Source organism: Aotus nancymaae, unplaced genomic scaffold (genome assembly GCF_030222135.1).
Source record: "Aotus nancymaae isolate 86718 unplaced genomic scaffold, 86718_ANA_hifiasm-v0.15.2.pri h1tg000011l, whole genome shotgun sequence".
In the NCBI taxonomy this organism is placed as follows: Eukaryota; Metazoa; Chordata; class Mammalia; order Primates; family Aotidae; genus Aotus; species Aotus nancymaae.
In genome coordinates, this window is record NW_026988422.1 from 31834706 (window position 1) to 31854287 (window position 19582).

The 19582-nt window shown below is 38.2% G+C and overlaps 1 long non-coding RNA gene across 2 annotated transcripts; it reads right to left on the minus strand.

Annotated features, from left to right (window-relative positions):
• Positions 1–1115: 1115 nt before the first annotated feature.
• On the minus strand, positions 1116–17649 carry LOC105726825 (uncharacterized). Of its 2 annotated transcripts, XR_010341952.1 has the most exons (4): positions 9067–9364; positions 7700–7754; positions 4879–4966; positions 1116–1302 (listed from the first exon to the last, which is right to left on the minus strand). It is a non-coding gene; the product is annotated as an uncharacterized LOC105726825 (long non-coding RNA). The 2 variants fall into 2 exon arrangements; XR_010341953.1 differs by lacking the exons at positions 7700–7754; positions 9067–9364 and adding an exon at positions 17569–17649.
• Positions 17650–19582: the final 1933 nt, after the last annotated feature.

Below are 19582 nucleotides of genomic sequence, written 5' to 3' on the forward strand. Positions count from 1 at the left end.
CAATATAAATTATCAAAAAAAATAGTAAACTTGAAGAAAATATTGTAACTAGATGACCAAAAAAAGAGAATATTCCTGTTATTCAAAGATCTCTTAAAACTTGATAAGAAAAGACAAATGACTCAATTAAAAATGAGCAAAGAGTATACTTAAATCACAGAGAAAGAAGTGCAAATAAGTATGAAGAAAAATATGCTTAATTAGTAACAGATTAAAAAGAAAATCAAATCCTTTTAGTCATTCATCAGATTAACAAAGATATAAGGAATGGAGTACTCTTAACACTGCTACCAGAAGTATGTATTATTATTGAGATCTTTTGGGAAAATAATCTAGCAGTGCCAATTAAAATTTTAAATGCTCATACCTCTAAACCCAGGAACTTCACTTATCGGACTGTATTCTATAGAAATAAAGGAACCAGTAACTAAAGAACTAAAGATACATGTTTAAAGGCTTTTTAGTAGAGTAGCATACTGGAAACAAACTAAATGTTTATCAGTAGAGGACTAGATAAATAACTTTTGATACAGCCACAATAAGGAATACTCTGAGTTATTAATAGTAATAATGATGAGTTGGATCTATATGTATAACCTAAGGGAGTGGTACTCAATGCAGCTGTACATTAGAACTACTTAAGGAAGTTTTATAAATTTTGATAACCAAGCCTCATGGCAAACAATTCAGAATCTCTGAGAATTAGACCTATCAGCACTATTAATGCTCCTTGAAGATTCCAATGTGCAGCCAAGATTACAAACTACTAATTTCATGAAATGTCAATAACATATTGTTAAGCAAAAGAACGCATTATGAGTATATTATGAACCTTGAAGGAAAGAAGGAAGGAAAACAGTAAGGAAGGAAGGGACAAAGGAATAAATGAACTAAGGAAGAAAGGAATTGAAAAAGATTTGTGTGTGTATGCATATATATTTATGCATATATGTGTGTGCATATGCTTCATCATATTAATATTTATATGTATTCAAATATATACATATTCATGAATTGTGTTTGTAGATATTCATTCCTAGAAGGACACAAGATAGATGTTGAAGAGCACACATCAATTTTAACATTAGTTAACTCTGGAAGTATGGAATTGAAGGAAAAAATAGGATTTTATTAATTTTTTACACGGCAATTCAGAATTGTTTAAGTTTGTATAATAAGCATGGGTTACTTTGTTTAAAAACTGTAGTCCCAAATACTTAGGAGGCTGAGGTGTAGGGAGGATCTATCGCTTAAGTCCAGGAGTTCAAGGCCAGCCTAGGCAGTACAGCGAGACTCTTGTCTCTAAAAAACATAAAAGTAGATCAGATCAAATTATTCCACTAATCAAAGACTTTCAATGGCTCCCTGTTCATACATTATAAGAGAAGTCTTTACATTAGCCTGCAAAGCCCTCGATGACACAGCTTCCCATTTCCTCTCTGACCTTGTCTCCTACCACTTTTCCTTTCAGCTCCAATCATATCGTCCTCCTTGGTATTCCTCAAATACTCAAATTCCTCAAATACATAGTTCCACTCTAGGGTCACTGCACTGGCTGCTTCCTCTGTTTGGAAGGTCTTCCCCAGATATCCCATAATTCTGGGGTCCCCAACCCATGGACCACAGACGGGTACCAGGCTGCACCGCAGAAGGTGAGTGCCTCAGCATTACCGCCTGAGCTCTACTCCTTTCAGATCAATCTTGGCATGAAATTCTCATGGAAGCGCAGATGCTATTGTGAACTGCGCATGCGAGGGATCTAGGTTGTGCGCTCCTTGTGAGAATCTAACCAGTGTCTGATGATGTAGGTGAAACAGTTTTAGCCTGAAACCAATCCCCCCCACCCCAAGTCTGTGGAAAAATTTGTCTTCCATGAAACTGGTTCCTGGTGCCAAAAAGGTTGGGGACCACTGGCATAATTAACTCCCTCACTCCCTTGATGTCTTTGCTCAAACATCACCTTCTCAACAAGGTTTATGCTGATGAACATAGATAAAACTGAAACTCACCCAGAATTCCAGCACTCCTGATCGCCTTTATCACGATCTACTTTCTTTATTTCTTGAAAGCACTGACCACCTTCTAACATACTATATAATTCACCTATTTAGTTAGTCTATTGTTTATTATTTTCTGTTTCCCACTACTAGAATATAAATTCCAAAAGGACAGACAGGGATCTTTGTTTTGTTCAATGAGTCATCCAAATTATCTAGGAAAGTATATAGAACATAGTAGTTGCTCAATAAATATTTTTAAATGATTATGAATTCTCTAACATATTATTCTGTTAGGAATAGATTACTAGAAATGAGTTTACTAGCTTAAAGATTGTTATTGTTATCAAAATATATTGTTATCAAATCTCTTCCCAAAATGTTTGCAAGATTAAATAATTCTGAAATGAATTTGAATTTTTCAGAGCCCACATTCTTAACGATGTGCCATTCTGCTTTGGTTCAATAGATTGAACTAAAGGAAAAAAGCATAAAGTGGGCTTTAAGTGACAATAAGATCCAACTATGCACTCCCTGAAGGAAGGGAAATATCTCATTCATTTTTCTATCCATGGAGCAAAGTAACTGGCATAAAGGAAGAACTCACTGCATACTTATTGAATTAATTTTTTTAAGATTTTAAAAATAGGACAAAGCAATCCTCCTGCCTCAGCCTCCCAAAGTGCTGGGAGGCTGAGACAGGAAGATTGCTTGAAGCTAGGAGTTTTATGACCAGCCTCAACAACATAGTGACACTGCATCTCTACAAAAATTTTTAAATTAGCTGAGTGTAGTGGCACATGTCTATAGTCCTAGCTACTCTAGAGGCTGAGGCAGGAGAATTGTTTAAGCCTAGGAATTTGAGGCTGCAGTGAGCTATGATTATGCCACTGCATGCCAGCCTGGGCAACAGATCAAGTTCCTGTCTAAAAATAAATAATAAATAAAAATTTTACAGATATTTTTAAAGTAACACTACAAGTAAGAATTATGAAAAATCCCAAAATTTGAGGAGAAGTTGATCTGTGCATCAAAACAATTACCCATTTTTTAAGGCAATCAGCAGAAATCTGACCTACAAAGGGGCAATTGAACTAAAAGCACCAGAATCCCCACTAGACATCAGCATTGTGCATTGTATACTGTGTATATTAGAATTCTTTATTTAAAAAAAACTGAAGGTCAGTGAAATCTGTCTCTTTCTGCCCTTTGTCTACCTTTTTTACGTTTCTTCCAAGAGCTCTAGAGTTCCCACAGCAGCTCCACAATGTAGACAGCAACAACTTTCCCCTTTTTGAAATCACTCCTCTGAAGAGTATAGTGACTTTGCAGACATCAGTGACCTCTACTCCCTGACCCCAGTTTCAGCCTATTCATCTTTGCTTTAGATCAATGATACCTCCTACCCTATCATTCTCTGCCTCACCTCTGTTTCTACCTGATCCCTCTTTCATTACTAAAGTCTCAATCCTTGGGGAGGACACACTCAGAAAAGTGTGACTTTAGAGAATGCTCCTTTTACCAAGAGAAACGTAATTTTCCATCACAGTAGACCATTATCGTGTTATCCTCAAATGGATTTGTAAAATCCAAAGCTTCCAAGGTCTTGCTTAGATAGATCTGATATAAGAGTACTGCCTATATTGATTGAACGCCAGGGCTTAAACCCCGAAGAAGAGACAATGTAGAAATTCACAGGAACATGCTCTAACCTTTGACAGCTTCATCTCCCTAATAAAATGGGATGTAGGTAAGCTTCAGAGGTGTTTTGGGCTTTCCTGGCTTTTGCATGACAAAAGCATAGCCATGCAAATTGGAATTCTGTCCCAATTCCACAGCCAATTGGAATTCTGTCCCAATTCTCCTGTTCCTAGACCTTTCTGTTACTCAAAAGTTGGCTGCAGAGAGCTGAGTTAGATCAACTCCTAAATCTCTTTCAGTATACTAAATTTAGTTTCTTTTTTAAAGATTCGGTTTTTCACCATATATGAGGAGACCATCTACTAAGTTACTAAATAAAACTGGGAAAGAAATCTCTGAGAAAAAAAAAAACTGCTGTGAAGTGTTAGAGCTGAAAGTTGTTTAGGATAAGAACGAAATGACGTCCTTGCTTCTGCATACATAGAAAGCATTTAACATCACGACTCCATACATTACAATGATGTAGTCATGGTGAGTTATGTCCCAAAGAGTGACTCTGGGTAAATCCCAGAGAAGCAGAGCTACCATGGCTCAACTGTAGTCCTCCAAATCTGCAGAACAGCCCAAAACTGATCTGTATGCTGACTTTTAGAGCACAGGCTTTTGCTGCATAAGGACGTCTGAGCTCTTACAAAGACTGGATGGCCATCTGCCGCTAAAAAAAGACTTCATCTTTTCAACATTCAACATTCATCCCGTAGTTGTGTGTGAGTGTCTGCTATGTTCCAGGCACTGTGCTAGGTATTCAAATCTAAAAATGCAGAGAGAAGTGATGGTCTTGATCACTTCCAACCTCAAGACTCCATAACATGGAGGGTTCAATAAATAGGAAAAAGAAACAGGTGTTGTGGCAAAATCTAAAGGTGACAAGTCATACCCCAGGCATCTTGAGGAATCCTGGAGGATGTGCATATTTGTGTTTTGTCTGTGTGTGTCTGTGTGTATAGGTGCCTTCATAGACAGCAACATATTTTAAAAAGTATTCTGATTCCTTACACAGAAAAGAGGTTTTAAAAATTCTCATAAATTAAAAGGCCTTCTATTAAACTTCTAAACACACACTTATGTGACATATCAGACAAGTGGCTGAGACAGAGTCTTGTTCAGTACGATGCACGAATGAGCAATCACGTGCAGACCCACAAAGAGCATGAGAAGCAATGCAAGTGGTAAAACTTACCACTTTTCTCCAGTGGTGCAGGTATGCTTTAGCTAACTGTTGTAATGTTACTATAATGTTCTTCCTTTCACTTTTTTCACAATTGTTTCTAGAAATGAAACAGAAAAAGCAAAATACTAAAAAACATGAAATAAAATACACTCTAATTTGGATATTAGTAACTGGCTTTCTGTTTGAACCGTTTTGTCTTTTTAAATTGTATGTGTGAGAGAGAGAGTGTGTGTGTATGTGTGTGTGTGACAGAGAGAGAGAGAGAGAGTTTCACTCTGTCCCCCAGGCTGGAGAGCAGTGGCGTGATCACAGCTCACTGCAGCCTCAACTTCCTGGGCTTACACTAATCTCCCATCTCAACCTTCCAAGTAGCTGGACTACAGGCACACACCGACCATGCCTAGCTAATTTTTTGGTTTCTTGGTTTTTTGTTTGTTGGGTTTTCGTTGTTGTTGTTTTTTTTTTAGAGATGGGGTTTCACCATGTTGCTCTGATTGGTCTCAAATTCCTAGGCTCAAGTGATTCTCTTGCCTCGCCTCCCAAAGTGCTGGGTTTACAGGCATGAACCATCACACCCAGCAGTTTCACCTTTTTAATATTGATCCTTGGATTTTTTTAATCCCTTTTCTTCGCTGCAAATTTTGCATTTTTCCTTTTCAATACTTTTACTTCTTTCTGGCCAACAGAGACAGAACTAAGTCTGCTTGCCATTACCACTTTAATCAGTAACTACCATGGGCACCATTAGAACTGCATTTTAAGACATCCAGAAATCTGTTACGCAAACGTCATTCATTCATTCAACAAATTTTTTTATAGAAAGAAAGTATTCATTTTTAGTTAATATGAGTAGAAAGCATACACTTTAGGGGATATAACTTGATACTAACATTAAGTTTAAAGTTTTGCATTAAGAAAAATGTTTTTTTAATTTTCTTTTTTGTCAGCAGAAATCCAAATTTATTAATTCTTAAATATATCAATCAGTCATTTACCATCATGGCAAGAAATATATACAGTGTCCCATGGTAAAATGCAGTGTTTCAAAATGATAGAAGATAATAAAAGTATAATTCAATCGTGGTGGAGAGAACAAATCACAATTTCCTCACATCTTAGTGCGTAAACTTGATCTACAGTAATACTTCAACACCACATGCTAAGTTAAAAGTGTAAAAAAAAAAACCACTCTACACCTATTTTTTTTTTTTAGGAACAGAGTCTTGCTCTGTCACCCAGGCCTGCAATACAGTGGTGTAATCATAATTTCCTGTAGCTTCAAACTCCTGGGCTCAAGCAATCCTCCCGCTTCAGCATTTCCAGTGGCAGGGACTACAAGCACGTGCCACCATACCTGGCTAGTTTTTTGGGTTTTTTCATTTTTTGAGATCTCACTATGTTTCCCAGGTTAGCCTTGAACTCTTGGTGTCAAGCTATCCTACCACCTCAGCCTCCTGGGTAGCCAGGATTATAGGCTGAAGCCACTGTGCCCAGTAAGAAAATATAAAAATTTTTAAGGAGTCTGTGTCAAATCAAAGCCAGTTAGTCTCAGGTTCTATTGTTGTGCATCAGAACTAATAAATATTGTCAAATGAAAGCAGATTTTGTGAGTCATTGTATGTAAAAATTTGGATTCTGCTTCTTTTTGCTCTTTAACCGACTCATATATCTCTGCGTATGGGCAAGTCTTTTAACTTTATTTTCATTATGGAATGCGGGTCATAATGTTATCCTTTTAATTACTATAATAGTTAATTTTATGCATCAACTTGGCTAGGCCATGGTTGTTTGGTCAAACAATGATCTAGCTGTTGCTTTGAAGGTATATTTCAGATGTGACTAATAGTTAAATCAGTAGACTTCAAGTAAAGCAAATTGCCCTCCATAATTTGGGGAGGCTTCATCTAATTAGTAGAAGGCCTTAAGAAAAATGACTGAGGTCTCAAGAAGAAGAAAGAATTCTATCTCCAGACTGCCTTTAGATGCGAGACTGCAGCAGTAACTCCTGCTGGGCTTTCCAGCCTGCAGACCTGCCATGCAGACTTTAAACTTTCCAAACCCACAGTCCACAGTCTCGTAATAAATCTCTCTCCCTCTGTCTGTCTCTGTCTCTCTCATTATATATACAATGTATATACACACAGTTGACTCTTAAACAACTCAAATTTGAACTGTTTGAGTCCACTTATACGCAGATTTTTTTTTCAACCAAACACAGATTGAAAATACAGCACTCACAGGATGCAAAACCCATGTATGTGGAGGGCCAACTTTTAGTATATGCCAGTTCTGCAGGGATGTCTGCAGGTTTGGCTACTAGTAGGGGCATCCTGGAAACCAATCCCCCCGTGTATACCAAAGGACTAATTTATATCTGTGTGTGCACGTGTGTGTGTGCATGTGTGTGTGTGTGTGTGTAAAACTTTGGTTCCACTGGAGAACTCTAATGTAATTACCTTCTTTGCAGTGATCTTCAAGATGGGATTGTGGTGAATTTAGAAATACATAGGAAGACCACTGAACATTTATCACTCTCAGGAGACAAACTTTTCTTGAAGAGCCTATTATCTCCTCTCTCCCTCCTTCAGCACCCACTTTAAATAAGTAACAATAATCATGATCACATGATAAAGGTAAGGCAGCAAGAGGATAGCAAAACTCAGTGTCATGAAATCAAATCAATCAACCCAGGACCTCTATTAAACTTAGGCTCTCTTCTAAAGTCTAAAGCAAGATTCTTCAATGTTCAATCAGTAACATTTGTTTATAGATAAAAACTACATATCTCATTTGTTTAAAATAAATTTCTTAATATACATCACACACTTACCATCTACTCTCTCCTCTAATGATTTCATTCTCCTCTGATAACCTTTTATAGAAGCCTAGGATGTAAAATCATGAAACTCAAAATTCTGTACTTTAGGGTAAACTTTAGGCTTGAAAGCTTTGGAATTTTTATCTATCTGACAAAGGACTTTGAAATCACATGACATAATCATCACATGACATAATTGAATTTGCCATCAATGAATACTCGGAGGTATTATTAAAAGTTTTCCATTCCAATGCATTTTTTGTTATTAGTCTCACTCATTTAGCCATTTAATAAGTGGACAACAAATCCAGCAGCCTTCAAATATGGAAGAGTTCCAAACCTTTGCAATTAGCATGACATCAGTTTATATGGCCACTGTAATACCCACTGCCATATACACCAGGGATTCAAAGTCCATAAACAAGTGAAACCTCACCCATGAACACTAAGTAAATTGGTACCAATCAATGGGTACCCAGGATGCCTGATATACAGCCTAGAACTAACTTAGCTTCCAAAAGTATCTTGCTAAACACTTCTTAATTTGCCTCTTTTACTGCTTGGGGATATGTTCAAAGCAAATATATATAAATCTATATTCTCCACACTTTACCAATTGTCTGGTAAGGGGTAATCTCTATAAGTAAGAAAAGAATTTCAAGCTGTTTTATAATCAGTTTTTAAATCCCTTTTTAAATATTTTGAGTATGTAAAGCAAAAATATATTGTGAAATTTATAATATGTATAAGTGAAATATATTAAAGTAATAACAAAAAGCCCAGGAGGAGAAAAATGGAGGTTTGAAAGTTTCTTATATCATATAGGAAATGATATAATATTACTTGAAGTTATACTGTATTAAAATATATAATTTATATAATTAAATTCTAGAGCAACAGCTAACATAAAGCAGTATAACTAATAAGATTATAGTGAAGATGAAATAAAATTAAAATACTAAAATAAAACCCAAAAACAAACAAACAAAAAAACTCAATCATCTAGATTAAAAAGGAAAGAAAATGAACACAGAACAAATGGAGAAAATAGAAAAAAAAATCACAAAATGGTAGATTTAAACCCAATCATATCAATAACTACATTAGAATTTTTAAAAAAGGAAAAATAATATACCACCCTAACATTTATCACAATAAATTCTGGACAGGATGTTGCAGAAACCTCCAACCCAGAGCCACCAATGGGCATAAATAACAAAAGCTCCAGGGAAAGCCCTTTCCTTCTAGCCAAAGGACAAGGAAAAAGGTGGTGGCCTAACAACAGAAAATCTTTCCGGCAGTACCCTTGCTGCTCCAGCTAAACACCAACAAACCCCAGGTCTCAGTCAGTGAGGAGGAAAGTTGATCTTCCACCCCACCTTCCTTCCCAATAGAAGCCAACTGTGGACTCTGGTTTCCTGCTTGGTAGTGTCAGCAGGCCAAACAGGGAGCTGGTCTCTCATTCCCCAGATGGCAGAAGCAGGGGGTGCTCCAATCTCCCAGCAAGATAGTGTCAGCAGGGTCCAACAATGAGCTGAGCCTCCATCTCTACCTGGCAACACGAGGTAGAATGAGGTGCTGTGAGGTGAGGCAGTCAACACTCAGCTTCCCCCACCCAATGTCAGCAATGCCCAGTGAGGAGCTGAACCTCCACACCCACCCAGTGGCCGTGTAACTGAACAAGGCAATGGAAAGCAGGGCTAATCGGAGTTCCTGTTTCCACCCCATTGTCAGCAAGGCCCAGTGATGAGCTAAGCCTCCACTCCTGTCATACCAAGCAGGGAAGAAGTAAGTCTAGTTGGCCCTCTCCTTTCCCCGCTTCCAGCTGGCCCAGCAGAAAGCTGATCATCTCCATTCAGAGGCAATAAGGCAACGTGATTTAGTGGCCCCCTTTTTGCTGGGGTGGTGCCAGTGGCACCCAGCAGGAAACAGAACATATACATCCACCAAACTTTACACTACACGTACTCTACGGGAAAACTACCTTCTAAAAAAAGATTAAACAGGATCCAGAGTTTCCTAATTTTAAAAAAAATAATAATGTCCAGGCTTCATTCAAAAATTACTTTTCATTCCAAGAATTAGGAAATCAGAATATTAATGAGAAAAGACAATCAACTGATATCAACACCAAGATGAATCAGATGCTCAAATTATTGGAAAAGGACTTTAAAACAACTCTCACAAAAATGCTTCAGTGAGGCTGGGTGTAGTGGCTCACGCCTATAATCCCATCAATTTGGGAGGCTGACGTAGGAGGATCACTTGAGCCCAGGAGTTTGAGACCAGCCTGGGCAACATGGTCATCTCTACAAAAAAATTAAAAATTAGGGGGTGTTGGTGAGTGCCTGTAATTCCAGCTACACAGAAGACTGAGGCAGGAAGATCTCTTAAGCCCAGGAATTTGAGGCAGCACTGAGTCCAGAGAACTGAAAACTACAGTAACTGAAATGTAAAAGCTCTCTGGATAGATTCAATATAAAAGGGAGATACCAGAAGAACAGAACCTGTAAACTTTAAACAGATCAATAGAATTTACCCCGTTTGAAAAACAGTGAAAAAATAGACAGAAAAAAAATGAGCAGTTTCAGAGACCTATAGGATAATAACAAGAGATCTAAATTCATATCATTGGAGTTTTCGAATAAGAGGAAAGCCGTGGGACTGAAAAACTATTCAAAGAAATAATGCCTGAAAACTCTCCAAACTTGGCAAAACTATAGGGCGGAGGTAATTGACTATAATCATGAGGATATAGAGTTGCTACTATATAATGGGATAGAGAGAAGTATGAATGGAACTCAGAGATTTATTGGAACATGTCTTGTTTCCATGCTTGGTGATAGCACTGAAGAGGTAATTGCATCAACCAAGGTCTGAAAAAGGTACAGTAACCAGGGACTTAGGCCCTTCAGGGATGAAGGTCTGAGTCACCAAAGAGCAAGAAACTGAGACCACCAGAAATGCTGAATGAGGGAGCCTAGAATGAGTGATAGAAGAGGGAGACAATAGATAACAATAATGGTCTTGGGACCAACTGCAGCACAATGACTATGCTTATCTGACTAACTCTTCTGTTTTAGGTCTTTTTTTTTTTTTTTTTTTTTTAAGAAACTGTAATCAGCCACCACACTGAGGAATAAATGACAGGACAAAGCAAATATAATGTTGGGTAAGAGTGTATCAAAGCAGTGGAAGAGCTGACCAACACTATCAATACCGTCCCCTGCATAACCCATTAACATTTTTCATGTGTTAGCACACTGGCCCAACTTTCAACTGTCAGCACTGACTGGTAGCCAGTCAACAAGGTGACCTCGATCATCTCCAACATCTCTTGTATTCACGTCACTGGGCAGTCCCCTTATACACTGTACAAGGGTGGGTCTGTGTGACCAACAGAATACAGCAGAAGTGGCGTCGCCCTGTGGGTCTCAAGAGGAAGGTTGAGTTGGACTGCGGTTGGTGATTGCTGAGACAGCACCTCAGGGATGATGACAGAGGGAGGTAATCACAATTTGCAGGCTGCAGAAACTGCAGGTTTAGAGAATAGCTGCAAGAATGGAGAAAAGTGATGTTGATAGTGGATAAGGTCCTATTATGGGAAACAACTTGAAAACCTATTATGGATTTCACTTGCCATCTTGGACTTGGTTTCTTTGGTGTTTCAATTATCTACTATCTAGATCCATCTATTCTGTCTGCTATTTCCTCTTTTGTTATATTTTGGTGCTTGGCTGAATACCTTGCTCCCATTCTAGCATCTAACATTTTTGGCTCCAATAAATGCACCAGTGATTAACAGCAAAGATTCCGTGAAATTTGCAGCAATCTACTAAAAACTCGATGCAGAGCTACGGACTGGTGGAAACATATCTTTACACTGAAGGAAGAAAAGCCTGAAATGCATTTCGTGATCATGATCATTTATCTCGCTGCAGTTGTTGGGGTGGGACAGCAAGTCCACAACCTGCTTCTCATCTACCTGATAGTGACTTTCTCACTGTTGCTTCCTCGACTAAACCAACACGGACTCATTTCAAACCACACTGGAAAGGCCAAAGGGAGACAAGCAAGCTTCTCAAACAAAAAGTAAATAAAAATGAATAATTCATCTACTTTATTCAATGTGATTAATGGCATATACATTGTCCCTAGGAACAGTTTCTACTATACTATCTGGATACTAAAATGTTAAAGAAGTAGCTCTTTTTTCTCCCTCATTCTGCCTTAATTATTCAATAGTCTAAATCCAATAAAGGTTAAAAAAAAAAAAAAAGAAATTCAGACTTGCCAACTAAGTGTCTTAGAGTCAAATATAGTTAAATGCATTTTCATTGGTGGTCTTACATGGATAACTCATTAGAGAGTATGATTTGTTTTGATTTTTCTCACCCAGGGTTAATGGAATTCTTACATTTAGGCAACTTCCTTTAAAATAATACAGAGGTGAACTTTACACTTTAGTACAGTTAAAGTGACTTTGGATAATTGTTTAAGTTGATCCTTGTTTTAGTTTGATATCAAGTAGTGGTCTGTGGCTACAGGTCTGTTCTACTGTCTGCTTCCACTGTCTGCTTAAAAAACTGTCTGGCTTCATGAATATAGAGACCAAGTTTACCCCTTCTGATGAAGACACCAATTAAGATTCATTCCTCATTCTGTTTTTTTACCATAGAAAAAGGATCCTGATGTAACAAAATTAAATTAATTCTATGCCCTAGTATATGTAGATTTCTCCCTTGTACAAAACTTATCGTTTTGTGGGGAACATTGATCCTTTCTCCCAAATCAGGAAGATCTAACAGCGTTAGAACTCTTGTGCCCTTGCACTTAGACTTCAAGTTAGTACATCCTTCAAGGCTTTTTATTAGTAGACTTCCAAAAGATTGTACTTAGGAGTTTTGGCATAGTTTTAATTTTGGATTTTCAGCTGACTTTAGCTATAACAGAGAGTATGTCAAGACTCACATGTATGACCTTTACTCCAAGACCAGTTAGTAAACGACAAGTCTCTTATGTTAATCAAAATTCATTTCAATAGAAAATAATCTTATCTGACTAATTTTTGAGACCAGAATAAGCCTTTAAAGATAAACCTCAAGGTTCTCATTTATGATAATACTGGCTGTTTCAAGTCCCAATAGGTTTGGCATAGGAGATAGTGACCACACTGGTGTCTGCCATTTTTTTTTTTTAGATATTTCTCTGAAAAAGGCAAGGCTATTGGTAAGAGCAGACATGAGTTGATGATAGTTGGCCTCTGGTCTCCACAGATTTTGTAACTCCTTGGTGAGTTTTCAGTGTGTGTGTGTTTCTATGTAATCATTATAGTCATGATAATAATCATTCTCTACCTCTCAGTAGCTAGAAATTTAGAGTAGTTGAAATCTGTAGGCATGCACCTCTGAGGGCCAAAACTATGACATATTTTGAACAATTCTTAAATGGATTAACAAGCTGTAATATAGTTTTGTGAATGTATTGCACTTATGCTGTACCTTGTGGTATATCTATTCCTATTAAATGAGTGTTATTTTCTCCCCTTTAATATTGCTGTAAACAGTGGTGGCCATTGTAGCAGATGTTTTATTTTTAAATGTTTTATATGAGAACTATCTTAAATTTACATGTGTTTCTTCATTGTAAATAAGCCTGTGTTCTTACTTCTTATCGGGACTTTTGTGTGTGTATATACATGTTCTATTGATTACCTTTGCAGTTTGAATCCTGTATTATATCTTCCACTTTGTTATGTGTAAAAGGAGAAAAATGTTAGAAGCTGGGGGTAAAAAAACAGCAGAAGTGATGGTCTAACACTTCTGAATCTGGTTATAAAAGACAGTTTCTCTCTCTCTCTCTCTCTCTCTCTCTCTCTCTCTCTCTCTCTCTCTCTCTCTCTCTCTCTTTCTCCATACACTATAAAGAAAGCCATGTGATAAAAATCTGGGGCCTCTTGCCGACAGCTATGAGCAAGCCATCTTAGAAGTACACCCTCCAATCCTAGTCAAAAGACTAAAGAGGGAGAGAGAGAAGAAAATCTACCCATACTAAGACTCTATATAAGGGAAATGCAGTAAAGGGAGTATTGTAATTCCTTTCCATGTTTTTTGTATGCCTAAAAGTTTTTACACAGCTGTGATTATTCTGTATATTCAATTATTCATCCTGGGTTTCTTGATTCATTATTGTATCATAAGCAGTTCAGCATTTTTATACAGTCTTAATAAACATCCTTTATTTGCTATGTGGTAGATAAAATTTCAAGGAATAGACCCAAGATTCCCTGCCCTAATCCCCACAATCTTGAATGTGATGCAATATTACTCTGGTGATTTTGTTGGGTTCCATGGCACAGTTGACATTTTGTATTTTATTTTATTTTATTTTTTGAGACAGAGTCTTGCTCCCTTGCCCAGGCTGGAGTGCAGTGGCATGATCTCAGCTTACTGCAACCTCAGCCTCCCGGGTTCAAGCAATTCTACTGCCTCAGCCTCCCTAGTGGCTGGGATTACAGGCACCCATCACCACATCTGGCTAAATTTTTTTGCATTTTTAGTAGAGACAGTGTTTCACTACGTTGGCCATGCTGGTTTTGAACTCCTGACCTCAAGTGATCCACCCAACTCTGCCTCCCAAACAGCTAGGATTACAGGTGTGAATCACTGTGCTCAGCCAACAGTTGACCTTTTTAAAGGGAGATATCTATGTGCCTGATGACATGAGACCTTAAAAACACATGAACTTTGTCTGGAAGATGAAGCCAGAATGATTCCAAGCGTGAGAAGAACTTGGCATGTGACTGCTGGTTTGAGGATGGTGGGAATCACATAAGAAGGAATGCAGATTGCCTTAAGGAGTTTGGAAATGCCCCCAGCCCAAAAACATTAAGAATATGGGAACTTCAGTCCCACATCTGCATGGACTAGAATTCTGATGATAATAAGAACTGGCTGGGCATGGTGGCTCACACCAGTAATCCCAGCACTGTGGAAGGCCAAGGCTAGTGGATTACTTGAGGTCAGGAGTCTGAGACCAGTCTGGTCAACAAGACGAAACCTCGTCCCTACTAAAAATAGAAAAATTAGCCAGGCATGATGGCAGGCACCTGTGATCCCAGCTACTCGGGAGGCTGAGGCACGAGAATTGCTTGAACCCAGGAGGCAGAGGTTGCAGTGAGCCAAGATCATACCACTGCACTCCAGCCTCGGCAACAGAGCAAGATTCCATCTCTCAGAAATGAATAAATAAATAAATTACCTGTAATCCCAACTCAGGGAGCTGAGGTCAGAGGATTGCTTGAGCTCAAGAGTTCAAAACCAGCCTGGGCAACATAGCAGAACCCTGTCTCTACAAAAAATAATAATAATAATAATTAGTCAGGTATGGTGGTGTGTGCCTATAGCCCTAGCTACTTGGTAGACTGAGGTGAGAGAATTGCCTGAGCCCAGGAGTTTGATCCCACAGTGACCTATGATCATGTCACTTCCCTCTAGCCTGGGCAACAGAGAAACACCTTGTCTCTAAATTTTAAAAAATTTATTAAAAATTTTAATAAATCTAATGAATTAACTTGGAAGAGGACTCTGAACTCCACTTTAGTACTCACCCAGCCAATGCCTTGACTTTACTGTGGTTATGACCTAAGCATAGAACTCAGATGAACTTGCTTGGACTTATGACCTACAGAACCATAAACTAATATATCAGTATTGTGATTTGTTATGCAGCAATAGAAACTAAGACAATTTTAAAATATTCCACTGATCATAGCATTCATAATATCATTTGCATAATATTGTTTTCCCTAATTAATAATGCCACTATGTGAACAATTCATACTCACCAAGTCCAAAGCCCTTAAATCTCATTTCTATGGTTTCTTTGGTTTCCTTGTAAACTGGAAAAAAAAACAAAACCTGATTTCTAGCCTATATTTATTTAAATGAGAGTTCAAAAAAAAACGAATCATCAGACAAAAGGAGCATGAACATTTTCGAGGCCTGGATTCATATTGTCAAGATTGCTTTCAAACATGACTATGTCTGTTCAAATTCCATCTCAAATGTTCATTTTATAACTTAGAATGAAAAAGCACTCCTACCTCACCTGAAGAGAATTTTGTTTAATCCTTGATTTACATATATATATGTATATATATATGTAACATATGACTGATCATAAACCTATGTTAACTTGGAGCAACCCTCACTTTTGATGTCCCAATAAGCTACAATCTGAGCTTCTGCTCTCTGGTCGACTTTTTCTCACGTGGAGGCAGCCACACAACAATCATGTACTCTCTAAACCCAGCTGACAGCAGGCCGTAGCATTTAATGGATTTCATTAAAAAATTGGAAGAGAACATAAGGAAATTATAAGGCAAGAAAGGAAAATCTTAACATTTACTGCAGATCTGTATTGCGATTAATGCCTATTGACTACCTCTTGCCATAGAAATCCCCTACTGGCTCTCCTGCCTCACCCAGATTTGCCACCAAATTGCTATGTTCACTCTTCTTTGCCATCTTCTATTGACTCCCCTGATGATGTTCATGCTCCCCAAGTCTAAAGCCCCTAAACTTCACTTCTAACCTGAGTTATAAACCTCCAAAATATGTTAAGATTATATTTACTTATCGAGGATGCACATAATGAAGATAGCCTTACATAATTAATCAGAATACTTAACATCTCACTCTGAAGCATTTGCATTTGGATTTCCAAAGTTCAGAGTCTCCTTAAAGAAAATGAGTATCACCACCACAATGATCCTTCCAAGGCAACAATCCACCCCAACGACAAACCCCATCTTACAGCTTTAGATCCACAAGATACAAATAGTGGTCAGGATTTCACCTTTTACAAAACAAGGGGAGAGAAATACTGAGTTCCAGTCCCAGAGGCCCTACCACACAAAACTTAGTGAAAATTCAAGACTAGAATTGAAATAACTAAACTTGAATAGAGCTGACTGTGTGCCACTACTGCTCTCAGTAACACTAGATATAGCTCTAGATAGAGACATAGCTAATATAAATAGAGAATCATAACTCACAACAGCCTTGTGAGGTAGATACTCTTATTATTCTCACTTTCTAGATAAGGAAATAAAAATATAGTGACTGGCTGAAGATCATCCAACTAGAAAGTCGCAAACTCAAATCCAGGCAGTCTGGTTCCAAAGTCCCCAGTCTTAACTCACGGCAGGCATACACTCAGGAAATATAACTTCTCGCTGCTCTGATTGCCTCTTGAATTTTGGTGCAGCTAAAGAGGCCTCATAGTCACTGTGTCTCTCACAGCACAGAGGTAAGAGGCAGAGTCTTTCATCTGGAGCTCCTTCACAAGGAGGTAACTGTACCCTTTAGAGCGATTAAGGAATGAAGAAAAATGACCTCTCTCCTCCAAACCATCCAGAACACTGTAAGAAAGAAACGTGGGTGCTTTGCCATCACGTTGCTGGTACCAGGACAGCCCGTTGAACCCAGCTGTCTGGTATGTGCAATTGATCTGGACAATGGCTCCTTCCATAGCTGTCACCTCCATGGGCTGGTCAATATTTTGTCCTGCAGTGCCTATGACAAGACACATGACTGTTACTAGGGTGGCGCTCCTGGAAGCCCCATCATTATTAAAAATGTTGCCTCCATGTGGTCACAAAAGAACTGCCATTAAGGGGAGTTTCTTAGAAAGAAATGACAGCAAAGTAGCAGCAGCAATAGATATTATTTGATATCCAATAACAATTAGCACCACATAAAGAAAATATCTATCAAGAAAGACTCTTTTGTTACAAATGTCAAAAGTGGCAATCATTTAGCTGAAAGAAAATTGTTTTGAAAACTCCCAGCAGCATTTGCTATTAGAATGAGACTTACCTCCCATCTTCATGGAAACATAAAGAAGGAAAACTCCCCACATCTGCTGCAGGATACCACGAGCCTGGCACTGCATCCCCGGTTCCTGAGCCACTGGACTCTGCAGAAGGTAGACACTTCACGTGGGTGAGGGAAGGAAGCTCAGTCTGGATGTAAAACCCAGTAGCATCTCAAGGGGAGGGCCCCTTTATTGAAGGGATGACTTTCAATTTCCTTCTACAGGAGCAGCTATAGGTTCTGTTACTACAGAAGTGTCTTCACATGAACATTTCCTACTGAGAAATTCACAGGTTTTAATCCAAGTGATTCTGGTGAAGATTGAAAAAGGATAATGTATAAAGAACAGAGAAGGCAAATAGGAATAACATAAGATAAAGTATTCAATTTCCCATCATAAGTGTTTCTCTTCTCAAGACAGGAAAAAATGGAAACAAGGGTGTAATTAGAGGTGGGACGTGTGTGTGTGTGTGTTGGTGGTGATAATGGTGGTGGTGGTGGTGTTTGTGACAATAAGGAAGAGATAGAGTTTTCAACCATCTAAATTCATCTACCAACAGATGATCAGATATTAAAGTTCAAAAGAAACATATATGTCTGTATGTGTATGTACATATATGAATATACAGGAAGAAATGAGAAAAAAATAAGCTATTAACATTAGTTACTGCCGTGCGTGGTGGCTCACACCTGTAATCCCAGCACTTAGGGAAGCCAAGGCGGGTGGATCACCTGAGGTCAGGAGTTCGAGACCAGCCTAACCAACATGATAAAACCCCGTCTCTATTAAAAATACAAAATTAGCTGGCTGTGGTGCTGCATGTCTGTAATTCCAGCTACTCGGGAGGCTGAGCCAGGAGAATCACTTGAACCTGGGTGGCAGAAGTTGCAGTGAGCCAAGATCACACCATTGCACTCCAGCCTGGGTGACAAGAGCAAAACTCCGTCTAAAAAAAAAAAAAAAAAAAAAATTAGTCGCTTCAGAGGATTGAAATTAAAAGAAAATAGTGGAAATGTTAACCTTTTCTGGTATAGCTCTGCTTTGTTTGACTTGAAATCTGTTACATACTAAACTGAGAATGTGGAAGAAAGAAAAAGAAGGAACAAAAAAGGAAGGAGGAAGACTAGGTGTAAAACAGAAAGGAAAAGAGGGAGGGAGGAAGAAACCTATGTTTCAAACTATTTCCCATGTGTTACAAAAGGAAGTTAACTCTTTTTGATACATAATTTTCCCAAACTAATGAATGTCTCACATATATCTTTACCAAAGTAATTTGTAACGCTCATGAACTCTCTGGATTTATTTCTATTTACTCCATACAGCAATTGAACTTTGTTTCAATAAAGATGATACTGTCATCTTGTGGTGAAATGTAGCAGTGCAACCTCACACACACACACACACACACACACGCCTAACATTTTCTTACTATAGAATTAAAAAGAAACTTAAAAATCATCCAGTCTTTGTCCAGCTCCATCATTTTACAGGGGAAGTTCTTGAAACTCTTGAAGGTTTTATCACACTCCAGGCTTCATATCTTCATTTATAGTCAATTTCCCAATGTTATTTAGATTAACATTAATTTTTTTGAGAGAGAGAGAGAGAGGGTTTCTCTCAGTTGCCCATGCTGGAGTGCAGTGGCGGGATCATAGCTCACTACAGCCTCAACCTTCTGGGCTCAAGTGATCTTTCTGCCTCGGCCTCTCAGATAGCTAGGACTACAAGCATCCAGCTAATTTTTTGTATTTTATTGTTGAGATGGGGTCTTGCTATGTTGTACAGGCAGGTCTTGAACTCCTGGCCTCAAGTGATCCTCCTACCTCAGCCTCCCAAATTGTTGAGATTACAAGCATGAGTCATTGTGCCCAGCCCAACATTAAATTTGTAAAATAAATAAATGGATTTCTGAAGCTACTTGCCCCAGTATATGCAGGTCAATAGAGGACCAATTTGATGTCAGATCTACTCCAGGTAATTTTAAATGTTAGATTTGTATTTGAAACCATAGCTTTT